This window comes from Schistocerca piceifrons, chromosome 5 (genome assembly GCF_021461385.2).
Source record: "Schistocerca piceifrons isolate TAMUIC-IGC-003096 chromosome 5, iqSchPice1.1, whole genome shotgun sequence".
NCBI classification, from domain to species: domain Eukaryota; kingdom Metazoa; phylum Arthropoda; class Insecta; order Orthoptera; family Acrididae; genus Schistocerca; species Schistocerca piceifrons.
Genome location: NC_060142.1, coordinates 279550741 through 279564424, shown reverse-complemented (window position 1 = coordinate 279564424; position 13684 = coordinate 279550741). Strand labels below are relative to the sequence as shown.

The 13684-nt window shown below is 44.1% G+C and overlaps 1 protein-coding gene across 2 annotated transcripts in view; it reads right to left on the bottom strand.

Annotated features, from left to right (window-relative positions):
• The window catches only part of LOC124797855 (semaphorin-1A), a 909059-nt gene that overhangs the window by 478277 nt on the left and 417098 nt on the right, over positions 1-13684 (bottom strand). The window lies entirely within an intron of this gene.

Genomic DNA, 13684 nt, shown 5'->3' with positions numbered 1-13684 from the left:
AACACAAGAAATGCACCACGTCAGCACTGCACCGTTACTTCTCTGCTGTTTCAAATTGTATTAAGCGTAATCTAAGTTTTGATTATTGCATCGAAAAATAGTTATGTATTTAATGTTTTTGTTTGAAATGCATATTTAAAAGTGTATTCCACGACAACTGCGATTTCTTTTTTATCGTGTTCTTTATTTTTCTACTACTACTTTCGAGCATGACTCATTTCATGTGGTAAATGTATAAAAATAAAATCGAGATGATATATACACACTGACGGAAGAAATCTGAACACCAAAAAATAAATAATGCAGAGTAATAAAATTTCGGAAATACATTAGTCTAGGTAACATTACAAGATCACAGGTTAATGTGAGCGCGAAATAAGGTGTTGCAAATGTAATTCTGGTACATTAATAAGCAGTGTAAGAAACAATGTTGAATGCAAGCACGCAAACGTGCAAGCATTGTGTTATATAGCTGCCGGATATATTTGAGGGATGGAGTTCTTCCATGCCTGTTGCACTTGATCAGTCAATGCAGGGGCGGTTAATGCTGTTTGTGGATGACATTGAAGTTGTGCGATGATGTCACATGTGTGCTCGACTGGAGACGGATCTGGTTATCGAGGAGACCAAGGCAACATGCTGACAGTCTGTAAAACATGTTGTGCTACAACAGCGGTACGTGGGCGAGCGTTATCCTGTTGGAAAACACCCCCTGAAATGCTGTTCATGAATGGCAGCACAACAGGTCGAATCATCAGACTGACGTACAACTTTTCAGTCAGGGTACATGGAATAACCACGAATGTGCTCCTGCCGTCTTACGAAATCGCACTGCAGACTGTAACTCCAGGTGCAGATACAGTGTCTCAAGCATGGAGACAGGTCGGTAGCAGGGTCTCAACTAGCCTCCTTTTGACGACCTCACAGCCACAACGGACACCGAAGCAGAACCAGCTTTCATCAGGGTACAACACACCAGACCTCCACCCTGCCCTCCAATGAGTTCTCACTTGACATCACTGAAGTCGCAGTTGGCGGTTGTTTAGGGTCAGTGGAATGCTACATGGCGTCTGGCTCACACCTGTCCATGAAGTAACAGTTCGTTGTGTCACTGAGGTACCAACTGCTGCTCAAATTGCTGCTGCAGATGCACTACGACACGCCAGAACGATACGCCGAACACGATGGTGCAGCGCGGTTTGAGGCGCCCTGTAACGGATTGCGCGGCCCCTCCCGCCGGAGTTTCGAGTCCTCCCTCGGGCATGGGTGTTTGTGTGTTGTTCATCCCATAAGTTAGTTTAAGTAGTGTGTAAGTCTAGGGACCGATGACCTCAGCAGTTTGTTCCCTTGGGAATTCACACACATTTGAACGTGATGGTCTTCCCTTTTGGTAGTGCCACGTGGCCGTATGGAGCCGGGACTTGTTGCAACCGTACATTCTCGTGACCACCGCTGCCAGCAATTACATGCAGTGGCTACAGTCCTGCCAAGTCTTTCTCCAGTATCGCAGATGGATCATCCAGCTTCTTGCAGCCATTTTTACAAGACCTGGTACAAACTCAGTGAGGTGTGGATAATGGCGTCTTTGTCGCATTAAAGGCATTCTTGACTAACATTATCTCAACATTTTCAACCTCAAAGGTAACTAACGCTGACGACCGTATTTAAAGCAAACCTGTCTTTGCATCCTCATAGTGGCGCAACTTGCGCCACTCTTAAGAGACAGGCGCGGAAATTTGAACAGACATCATCTTCCATATGTAGAAACATTCCTACCAACTTTCGTTTATGTCGCATAACTTCTTTGTATTGCGGGGCAGTGTACATACACGCGTTTGTTATATTTGGACACCGTTTACTTGCATTTGCAGGATCTTTAATATTGTTTATGAACTATGACATTATCATATTTAGGATTTTTTAAAATGTTCATTCGGTCTTCCGCATCTGATGGACATTTAGCCAGGTAAAATGTACACTCGACATACAGTTAAAGACAAATTGATGACATAATATTGTATAAGAACATGCAGATACAAGTGTAACCAACAACTTTTTTAAGCCTACTGTTTGACATCTACAGAGGGCGGTTACAAGTAAACTTCTGTTACTTGACGGGCCCCCATAAAAACGAGCGACCGTAGGACAATGAAAACTTGCCGCAACGTTTGGAAGAACACTGAAAGAAACACATTTTTATTTCCGCATAAGAGGGTAACATTTCTTAATTTCATACGTTGTTTACATTCCAGATTGCAAAAGGTGCTCAATACGACGACCATCATCTGCGACAGCCTGTAACCGCACTAGAGATACCATTGCACAACTGTTCGCAGCACTTTTCGAACGGTGCACCACGCATTGTTCAGCTTTCGAGACACAGCACGTGCACTGCTTCAAGATCGCATTTACGTTCAGTATTCTCAGCCATGACAATTTATGACGCAATTGGCTGTCGACTTCTCCCAGGAGCATTTGCCAAAGCGCCAGTTAATTCGAACTTCCGCATCACGTTCTTCAACTCCGCTGCGGTAAGAGGATCTCTCCGTAGTCGTTTAACACAACAATACTCGCACAGAACAGCAGCACTATTGCTGTTGTCTTGACAGAAGAGCTTTACGAGTAAAGCCCTTTTCGCCTTATCCAGACCCATGTTGACATACTGCAACTGTAATGCACACTGATGCTTGTGCTTCAACCCTACGTCGCTGTACGGCGTACCTTCAGCGGCGCCTAACGGTAAGTAATGGAACCCTGTGGCGCACAACCTGATCATCATTCCTGTAAAATTGGGAACCTAATGCCAAATAGTTCTCCGTTTACACTGCCTCAAGTAGCAAAAGTTTAATTATAACCACCCTATATGTAACATATTTACAATAGATTTGGTTACTGTACAGGAAAAGACATAGAACCAACATAACAACGTTAATGATTAACAAAGCTATTGTGGCACAAATATAGATATAGGTAAAACGTAAGTATACATATACACTTTTAACAAACGTATTTGACACGCTGTGTAAAATTTTACAGGGTAGTTCGACGGAGAAAGATCTTATGGCACCACAAATATACGAAATAACACTAAAAGAATAAAAAGGAAATGATACAAATGTTCGATGCCTTAGCTGAAATAATTGTACGCATGTATAAAATATATATAAGATGAAACGACTGTTATCATAGCTACAAATGCTGCATTATTACTACAAAGGTATTTTCTTGATGGCTTGTAAAAATTTAAAAAGATATTCATTAAATGCCGGATTACTCACGGGAAGTAGAATGACCAATCTATTGGGAAATACTGCATTCAGACGACCTAAGTGTGGCAAACACCTGTTCCTCTCTCATTTTACGCATGCAAAGACGATGTGACTGATGCTTCTTTACTCAGTGTTAGCACAGTCACAGAACAGAGATGGATTAGTTCCAAAGCGGTGAAGGTGCAATAGAAAACTACTCTCCTTGTATCTTAGTCTGCAGGTACCGGATATCAACCATCTGTGTAAGCGTAGGTCGTGAAACCAATTATGTACGTGGACTAAAAGGCTGAATGCAGGCGAACTATCTTGCCCTGAATAACAGCGAGGCCTTCCAGTTCTCTTGACATCTTTGAAAGGCAACTTGTAACATTTTTTTTAACAGTTAAAAAAAAGGCTCTATGGAGTACACTTTCTGAATGCTGAGCTATCCAGGAAAATACGGAAAGCAGATTCGAAAAGGCTTCAGGTATGCGACACCACTTATAAAACGCAGCTTATTCCACTAACGACCGTTGTAATTGCAAAAGAACACGGATGCCGTCCGTGTAAATATGGTTGTGGATAATTTTTATTCTCTCTCTCTCTCTCTCTCTCTCTCTCTCTCTCTCTATCTCTCTCTCCCTCCCCCCCCCCCCCCCCTGGAGCGACATTCCATACATATTAAAACAATCGTAAAAGTCTCTTTACGCATTTATGTTAATTTGTCGGTGTGTGGCATGTTTGCAACGATGTAATCAACAGTTTTGTATGTTAATTACTCCGTACTAGATTGTTAGCAAGGTAATGTTACAGACAGAATCGAGCCGTGTGTTCCGAAATTATCCAAACTATTACAAAGAGCGAAAGTGCACGAAATAGTAATTGCTATCGTGCAAAAGCTACCTACAATACATAGATTAAAATGTGCACAGTTGCCGAGCAAGGCAATATACATAGAGAGGAAGAAATACAACAATGTTGTGCCATAACGCGGCCTCTGGTGGGGATGTACATCTTTTCTATCACCTAAGGCGATGGTCGCGGGTTCTAGATCCGTCTCGGCTATGAGTATTTCTTTCAAATTTGGCGTTACGTAATACGCACTCTACAGATGCAGGAATTAAACACATGCACGCCGATTAAAACGAAACAGGATGAGATAATTCGATACAAGGCGGTCTCTTTTGTCTATTTTCTATGCGTCTAAATATGCCATCGTGCATTTATAGTTTGTACACTGCGGAGACAAAAGTTATGAGAAACCTTCTGATATCGAGTCGGACTCCTTTTTCCCTGCGTAGTGCAGGAACTCGACATGGCATCGACTCAACAAGTCCCCTGCAGAGATACTGACCCGTACATCCTGTATAGGCGTCAAAAATGGCGAGGGTGCTGCTTGTATACGATTTTGTGCACTAACTGATCTCTTGATTAGCCCCATAAATGTTCGATGGATTCATGTCGAGCGATCTGGATGGCCAAATTATTCGCTCGAATCGTCCAGAATGTTGTTCGAACCAATAGCGAACAACCGTGGCCCGGTGACATAGCGCATTGTCATCCACAAAATTTCGATTACTGTTTGATAACATGGAGACCATTTGCAGCCATCCATGGACTTCAAAGTAGCTGAACATAACGAACTCCAGTCAGTGATCGGTTCAATTTGACCAGAGGATGCAGTCCATTCCATGTAAACACCACCTGCCCCATTGTGAAGCCACGACCAGCTTGTGTTGTTGACAACTTGGGTTCATTGCTTCGTGGGGTCTGCACTACTATCAAACCAGACCATCAGCGCTTACGAACTGAAACCGGGAATCATCTAACCAAGCCAAGGTTTTCCAGTCATCTAGGGTCCAACTGCTTTGGTCACGAGCTCAGGACAGGCGCTGCAGGCCATGTCACGCTGGTATCAAAGGCACTCGCGTCGGTCGTCTGCTGCCATACCCCATTAACGCCAAATTTCGCCACACAGGCCTAACGGATACGTTCGTCGTACGTTCTACACCGATTTCTGCGGTTATTTCACGCAGTGTTGCTTTCTGTTATCACCGAGAACTGTACGCAAACACCACTGGTCTCGGTCCTTGTTGTTGTTGTGGTCTTCAGTCCTGAGACTGGTTTGATGCAGCTCTCCATGCTACTCTGTCCTGTGCAAGCTTCTTCATCTCCCAGTACCTACTGCAGCCCACATCCTTCTGAATCTGCTTGGTGTATTCATCTCTTGGACTCCCTCTACGATTTTTACCCTCCACGCTGCCCTCCAATGCTAAATTGGTGATCCCTTGATGCCTCAGAACATGTCCTACCAATCGATCCCTTCTTCTAGTCAAGTTGTGCCACAAACTTCTCTTCTCCCCAATCCTATTCAATACCTCCTCATTAGTTATGTAATCAACCCATCTAATCTTCAGCATTCTTCTGTAGCACCACATTTCGAAAGCTTCTATTCTCTTCTTGTCCAAACTATTTATCGTCCATGTTTCACTTCCATACATGACTACACTCCATACAAATACTTTCAGAAACGACTTCCTGACACTTAAATCTATACTCAATGTTAACAAATTTCTCTTCTTCAGAAACGCTTTCCTTGCCATTGCCAATCTACATTTTATATCCTCTCTACTTCGACCATCATCAGTTATTTTGCTCCCCAAATAGCAAAATTCCTTTACTACTTTAAGTGTCTCATTTCCTAATCTAATACCCTCAGCATCTCCCGACTTAATTCGACTACATTCCATTATGCTCGTTTTGCTTTTGTTGATGTTCATCTTATATCCTCCTTTCACGACGCTATCCATTACGTTCAACTGCTCTTCCAAGTCCTTTGCTATCTCTGACAGAATTACAATGTCATCGGCGAACCTCAAGGTTTTTATTTCTTCTCCATGGATTTTAATACCTGCTCCGAATCTTTCTTTTGTTTCCTTCACTGCTTGCTCAATATACATATTGAATAACATCGGGGAGAGGCTATAACCCTGTCTCACTCCCTTCCCAACCACTGCTTCCCTTTCATGCCCCTCGATTCTTATAACTGCCATCTGGTTTCTGTACAAATTGTAAATAGCCTTCCGCTCCTTGTATTTTACCCCTGCCACCTTCAGAATCTGAAAGAGAGTATTCCAGTCAACATTGTCAAAAGCTTTCTCTAAGTCTACAAATGCTAGAAACGTAGGTTTGCCTTTCCTTAATCTAGCTTCCAAGATAAGTCGTAGGGTCAGTATTGCCTCAAGTGTTCCAATATTTCTACGGAATCCAAACTGATCTTCCCCGAGGTCGGCTTCTACCAGTTTTTCCATTCGTCTGTAAAGAATTCGCGTTAGTATTTCGCAGCCGTGACTTATTAAACTGATAGTTCGGTAATTTTCACATCTGTCAACACCTGCTTTCTTTGGGATTGGAATTATTATATTCTTCTTGAAGTCTGAGGGTATTTCGCCTGTCTCATACATCTTGCTCAGCAGATGGTAGAGTTTTGTCAGGACTGGCTCTCTCAAGGACATCAGTAGTTCCAATGGAATGTTGTCTACTCCCGGGGCCTTGTTTCGACTTAGGTCTTTCAGTGCTCTGTGAAACTCTTCACACAGTATCGTATCTCCCATTTCATCTTCATCTACATCCTCTTCCATTTCCATAATATTGTCCTCAAATACATCGCCCTTGTACAGACCCTCTATATACTTCTTCCACCTGTCTGCTTTAGCTTCTTTGCTTAGAACTGGGTTTCCATCTGAGTTCATACAAGTGGTTCTCTTTTCTCCAAAGGTCTCTCTAATTTTCCTGTAGGCAGTATCTATCTTATCCCTAGTCTGATAAGCCTCTACATCCTTACATTTGTCCTCTAGCCATCCCTGCTTAGCCATTTTGCACTTCCTGTCGATCTCATTTTTGAGACGTTTGTATTCCTTTTTGCCTGCTTCATTTACTGCATTTTTTACATTTTTTCCCCTCATCAATTAAATTCAATATTTCTTCTGTTACCCAAGGATTTCTACTAGCCCTCGTCTTTTTATCTACTTGATCCTCTGGTGCCTTCACTATTTCATCCCTCAGAGCTATCCATTCTTCTTCTACTGTACTTCTTTCCCCCATTGTTGTCAACTGTTCCCTTATGCTCTCCCTGAAACTCTGTACAGCCTCTGGTTTAGTCAGTTTATCAAGGTCCCATCTCCTTAAATTCCCACCTTTTTGCAGTTTCTTCAGTTTTAATCTACAGTTCATAACCAATAGATTGTGGTCAGAGTCCACATCTGCCCCTGGAAATGTCTTACAATTTAAAACCTGGTTCCTAAATCTCTGTCTTACCATTGTATAATCTATCTGAAACCTGCCAGTATCTCCAGGCTTCTTCCATGTATACAACCTTCTTTCATGATTCTTGAACCAAGTGTTAGCTATGATTAAGTGTGCTCTGTGCAAAATTCTACCAGTCGGCTTCCTCTTTCATTTCTTACCCCCAATCCATATTCACCTACTACGTTCCTTCTCTCCCTTTTCCTACTAACGAATTCCAGTCACCCATGACTATTAAATTTTCGTCTCCCTTCACTACCTGAATAATTTCTTTTATCTCATCATACATTTCATCAATTTCTTCATCATCTGCAGAGCTAGTTGGCATATAAAATTGTACTACTGTAGTAGGCATGGGTTTAGTGTCTATCTTGGCCACAATAATGCGTTCACTATGCTGTTTGTAGTAGCTTACCCGCATTCCTATTTTTTTATTCATTATTAAACCTACTCCTGCATTACCCCTACTTGACTTTGTATTTATAACCCTGCATTCGCCTGACCAAACATCTTGTTCCTCCTGCCACCGTACTTCACTAATTCCCACTATATCTAACTTTAACCTATCCATTTCCCTTTTTAAATTTTCTAACCTACCTGCCCGATTAAGGGATCTGACATTCCACGCTCCGATCCGTAGAACGCCCGTTTTCTTTCTCCTGATAACGACATCCTCTTGAGTAGCCCCGCCGGCCGGAGTCGCCGAGCGGTTAAAGGCGCTACAGTCTGGAACCGCACGACCGCTACGGTCGCAGGTTCGAATCCTGCCTCGGGCATGGATGTGTGTGATGTCCTTAGGTTAGTTAGGTTTAAGTAGTTCTAAGTTCTAGGGGACTTATGACCACAGCAGTTGAGTCCGATAGTGCTCAGAGCCATTTGAACCATTTTTGAGTAGCCCCGCCCAGAGATCCGAATGGGGGACTATTTTACCTCCGGAATATTTTAGCCAAGAGGACGCCATCATCATTAACCATACAGCAAAGCTGAATGCCCTCGGGAAAAATTACGGCTGTAGTTTCCCCTTGCTTTCAGCCGTTCGCAGACCAGCACAGCAAGGCCGTTTTGGTTATTGTTACAAGGCCAGATCAGTCAATCATCCAGACTGTTGCCCCTGCAACTACTGAAAAGGCTCCTGCCCCTCTTCAGGAACCACACGTTTGTCTGGCCTCTCAATAGATACCCTTCCGTTGTGGTTGTACCTACGGCACGGCTATCTGTATCGCTGAGGCACGCAAGCCTCCCCACCAACGGCAAGGTCCGTGGTTCATGGGGGAGAGGGGGGTCTCGGTCCTTAAGTGAAGGCAATCGGCCGCTGCGTTGTCCCTGGGGAGTGGTAACGCCTGAAATTTGTATTCTCCACACACCCTTGACACTCTGGATCTCTGAATACTGAATTCCCTAACGATTTACGAAATGGAGTGTCCTGTGCGTCTAGCTCCAACTACCATTCCACGTTCAAAGTCTGTTAAATCACGTTGTGCGGCCATAATAACGTCAGAAACCTTCTCACATGATTCACCTGAGAACAAATGACAGCTCCGCCAATGCACTGCCCTTTTATACCTTGTGTAGGCGATACTACCGTCATCTGTGTATGTGTATAACCTATCCCATGACTCTTGTCACCTCAATGTAAAACACACACAGTTGTCGACCACGAGAATGCACGTAAGGAGGAGGAAATACAGAAAAGCTGTGCCGTAACGCGGCCAAGTAAATTGTCTCTGGTGTTACTTCTTTAAAATTTGGCGCTACGGAATATGTAGCCAATAGAGGCAGGATTCAAACACGTGTACGTCGACTGTAAATGAAACAGAACGTGAGAATTTAATACAAGATAGTGTCTTTATGTCTATTTTCTATGCATGTACATTGTAAATTTATAGTCTGTATATCACTAACAGTTATTATTGTGATGATAACATTGGGCTCTTGAGATAGGAAGTTCGAATAAAGAGAGTATTTGGTTGGCGAAGAGAAGAGAGATAGTGGAGTACGGTTCCTGGCGGGGAAACCACAGTCCGGGCTATGTCCGAGATCCCTCCGCCGCGCCGCGCGGAGTCAGGGCACGCGATACTGTTGACGAATATCTGTGCGTCGGATGGGGACGTCGAACTCGGCGGCCACCCTAGATGAGTATCCTATGTGCCAGCACCAAGTTCTACCCTCTCTGGTCACCCATATCGAACACTAACTACGTTATCGTGACAGTTTTTTTTTTGTGTCAGTGAGGATCTTTGGAGTTCGGCGAGGTTGTTCCCGTGATAGCCTGTTGGGTAAATTTAGAGATCGGTATTCGAGGACTGAGACTGCATAAGAGTATGTCCCGTACTACACGTCGTGTTCGAAACGACGCTGCAGATGTTCATTCACCTCGCCCGTAATGAATGGCCGGATGGGAGGGGGGGGGGGGGGCGGGGAGCAGCTGCCAGTGGTACAAACGTTCCGCACCGGTGTCCTTGCAGCTTTAAAATGTAAATAAAGACGATCCAACGATCCAAATATGATCACAAGGTGAAAATTTTTTAGATCTTTGAAAATCTATGAAAGTATGATTTAAGTTGATGTTTACATAACAGTAACACTGTTGCGATTTCTCAGGGTTTCTCCACTCGACTGATTAATAGTGTTGATTTTCTCATCTGTTTAAATTAAAATCGAAAGGCTGAAAGATAAACATAAAACAAAAATGTACAGCGTATTTTAAACACGTTACAGAAACGGTGATGTTCTCGTACAAAAGACACTGTACTTTCACTAAAAAATCTAAAGGACTTTCAGAGGGAGAAGAAGGATTTGGGGAGGGTAAAACGTTTTCTACAGGGGTGAAGGATATGGATATAGAAATAGTGGTGCGTTGGGTATTATCTACTGAAAAGAAAGTAGATGATGGAGTGGGCAGTGGGAAGACAGCAAATGAGGGGCAGTCTGGTGTGTGGGTGGCTCTGTGGTATCAAGAGGAGAAGGGAGGGGTAAAGAAGAGAGGGAAGAGGGAGGAGAGGAGCTCTGGTGTGGAGTAGGGAAGGTGGGGAAGAGTTATACAGTCTGTTAAGTAAGAGCGTGGCCGCCATTACACACAGATGGTAAAATATACCCCCTTAGTTCTTTCACAATCCAACAAAGGGAACCTTTGTCCTTCACGCAATATCCACAAGGCATTAGTTTACTTTGAAATCTTGACTGAGATACACAAAAGATAAATGCGTGCATCTTACGCGTCCCGTTTATCGAAGATGTTTGATGCCGACTGACAAGCGTTGGTTCATCGACAAAAATGAAGACTGGATACTGCAGGGTGACAATAATGCGAAACTCCGCAGTAGGTTTTGTAACAACTGGAAAAAGGAGAAAGGTGCGCAGGTACCAGATTGGCGCTCACAGTCGCCTGACGGCAATCCTATTGAACATGTATGGTCTGACGTCAAAATGAAGTTGCAAGGAAGAAAGATCTTCACTTTGATACAACTGCCAATCCAATTTCTACGGATTCGGAGGTCTCTTCCACGTGAATAGGCGGAAAACTTGGTTTCAGCCTACTTGGAGCATGCCAAGCAATTATCAAAGCTGCTGGTGACTGGACGTATTATTAATTGTAATTGCATTCTTGTTTTGTTAATATACGTCAAACACTTCTCTACTGATGATCCGACCACGATCTTTCTTAACAGAGTGTAAGAGGTAAGACGCATAAATATCGGGGCGGATTTAATTGTCTGGGCGAGGGAGTCAGTTGGAGTTACGTTGGTATAGGATATGGAGTGTGTGTGGATAAAGTTAGCGTCGGTGGGATGTGTTGGTATTGGCGCAGCAGCATATCGATATTGGTAATCAGAGGGGAAACCATGTGGTTTGTGGATAGTAGAGGATATGCGGAGGTGTTCGAAGTGGGTGAGGAAGAGTGGAAAACTGCTGAGATGGCACAGGATCCATATGGGCGGAGGTAAGCAGATACGGAAAGCGTGAAAATTGTTGAAAGTTCGGCTTTTTACAGTTATAGTTAAAATAATTTATCGCTGATGAGCGGTGATTGGGCTGCTACGACCCTCCACCCCCACCTCCCCTCGTTCCTTTGGTTTAGAATAGAGGATGTGATTATCAATAAAGCAAAAGAATAGCCACGTTGATACTCAAGCAGTTCCAAAACTCCGCTGTCCTTGCAGCCACACAATCCCTCTGTTATGTATCCCTACCAAGCACGGTCGTCCCTTTGTACTAGACGTTATAGAGTGTGAATCCACTATTCACTTACGCCGAGCATTCCGCATTTTACGAGTCAAATAAATTCACAAGGCGTGGGTTACATATGCTGATGAAGAAGGCCCTTGCTGGTCCTATCGTGCCGTATGAAACTTTTGAGGACATACAATATGAGGTGTCCTGAGAGACTGGCAGCGGTGGACTTGCAATTCCTGGAACAGTAACGTGCCGTGCAATAAAACACTCTTCATATGAAATCGTAAAACCTGCACTTGCTGGAACCACCGCACACTAGCAATCTCAAGAAAAGATTCAGATGTAAAGTGGCATTCTTTCGGTGAAGGGAAATGTAAATTTTGACGGAGAGTTAATTTTATTTAGAGTATTGCCCGCTTCATATTCCCAGAAAATTAAGTTCACATCGTGGAATTCTGGGATAAAAGTAACAGTAGACCATTGCGTATAACATTAGTGAGTGGCGAACGTGCTCTGCGCCACTCCTAGAAGCAAAATGTATGGAAATACCTTTACCTGGCAGAACCCCATCAAATTTATACCTTCAAATGTTTTCCCAGCTTCAAATAAATTCACTTCACGGTTTCGTGATTGTTAACAATTTGAATTTAAGTGCTATCTCAACAACGCAATGTGGAACTTCAGATAACAATGTTGACAAAAAAAGGAACCAAATGAAGAGGTCAATCCAGCATACGAGAAATAGAACAATTTTAATACCACCTTATTTGTAACACTCCGTCTTGAACGCACCGAGTAACGTACAGTCTATACTTGACGGATTCAGACTGCGTTAAAATGAGAGACTGACAAGACACGAATCTTGCAATAGACAAGTAAGTACAGCACGCCGAAGGCCATAGCATACTCCGATAGTGTGTTGTTCTGATGTAAGCTTCAACGTCAGTGTCACTCTACATGTAGGTTCATTGAACAAGGAGTGTGTCCCGTACTTGCAAGTACACGATTTATCGCCGATGACTGCGCTGGCAATGTTATTTAATTTATTAATTTACACTCCTGGAAATTGAAATAAGAACACCGTGAATTCATTGTCCCAGGAAGGGGAAACTTTATTGACACATTCCTGGGGTCAGATACATCACATGTATCACACTGACAGGACCACAGGCACATAGACACAGGCAACAGAGCATGCACAATGTCGGCACTAGTACAGTGTATATCCACCTTTCGCAGCAATGCAGGCTGCTATTCTCCCATGGAGACGATCGTAGAGATGCTGGATGTAGTCCTGTGGAACGGCTTGCCATGCCATTTCCACCTCGCGCCTCAGTTGGACCAGCGTTCGTGCTGGACGTGCAGACCGCGTGAGACGACGCTTCATCCAGTCCCAAACATGCTCAATGGGGGACAGATCCGGAGATCTTGCTGGCCAGGGTAGTTGACTTACACCTTCTAGAGCACGTTGGGTGGCACGGGATACATGCGGACGTGCATTGTCCTGTTGGAACAGCAAGTTCCCTTGCCGGTCTAGGAATGGTAGAACGATGGGTTCGATGACGGTTTGGATGTACCGTGCACTATTCAGTGTCCCCTCGACGATCACCAGTGGTGTACGGCCAGTGTAGGAGATCGCTCCCCACACCATGATGCCGGGTGTTGGCCCTGTGTGCCTCGGTCGTATGCAGTCCTGATTGTGGCGCTCACCTGCACGGCGCCAAACACGCATACGACCATCATTGGCACCAAGGCAGAAGCGACTCTCATCGCTGAAGACGACACGTCTCCATTCGTCCCTCCATTCACGCCTGTCGCGACACCACTGGAGGCGGGCTGCACGATGTTGGGGCGTGAGCGGAAGACGGCCTATCGGTGTGCAGGACCGTAGCCCAGCTTCGTGGAGACGGTTGCGAATGGTCCTCGCCGATACCCCAGGAGCAACAGTGTCCCTAATT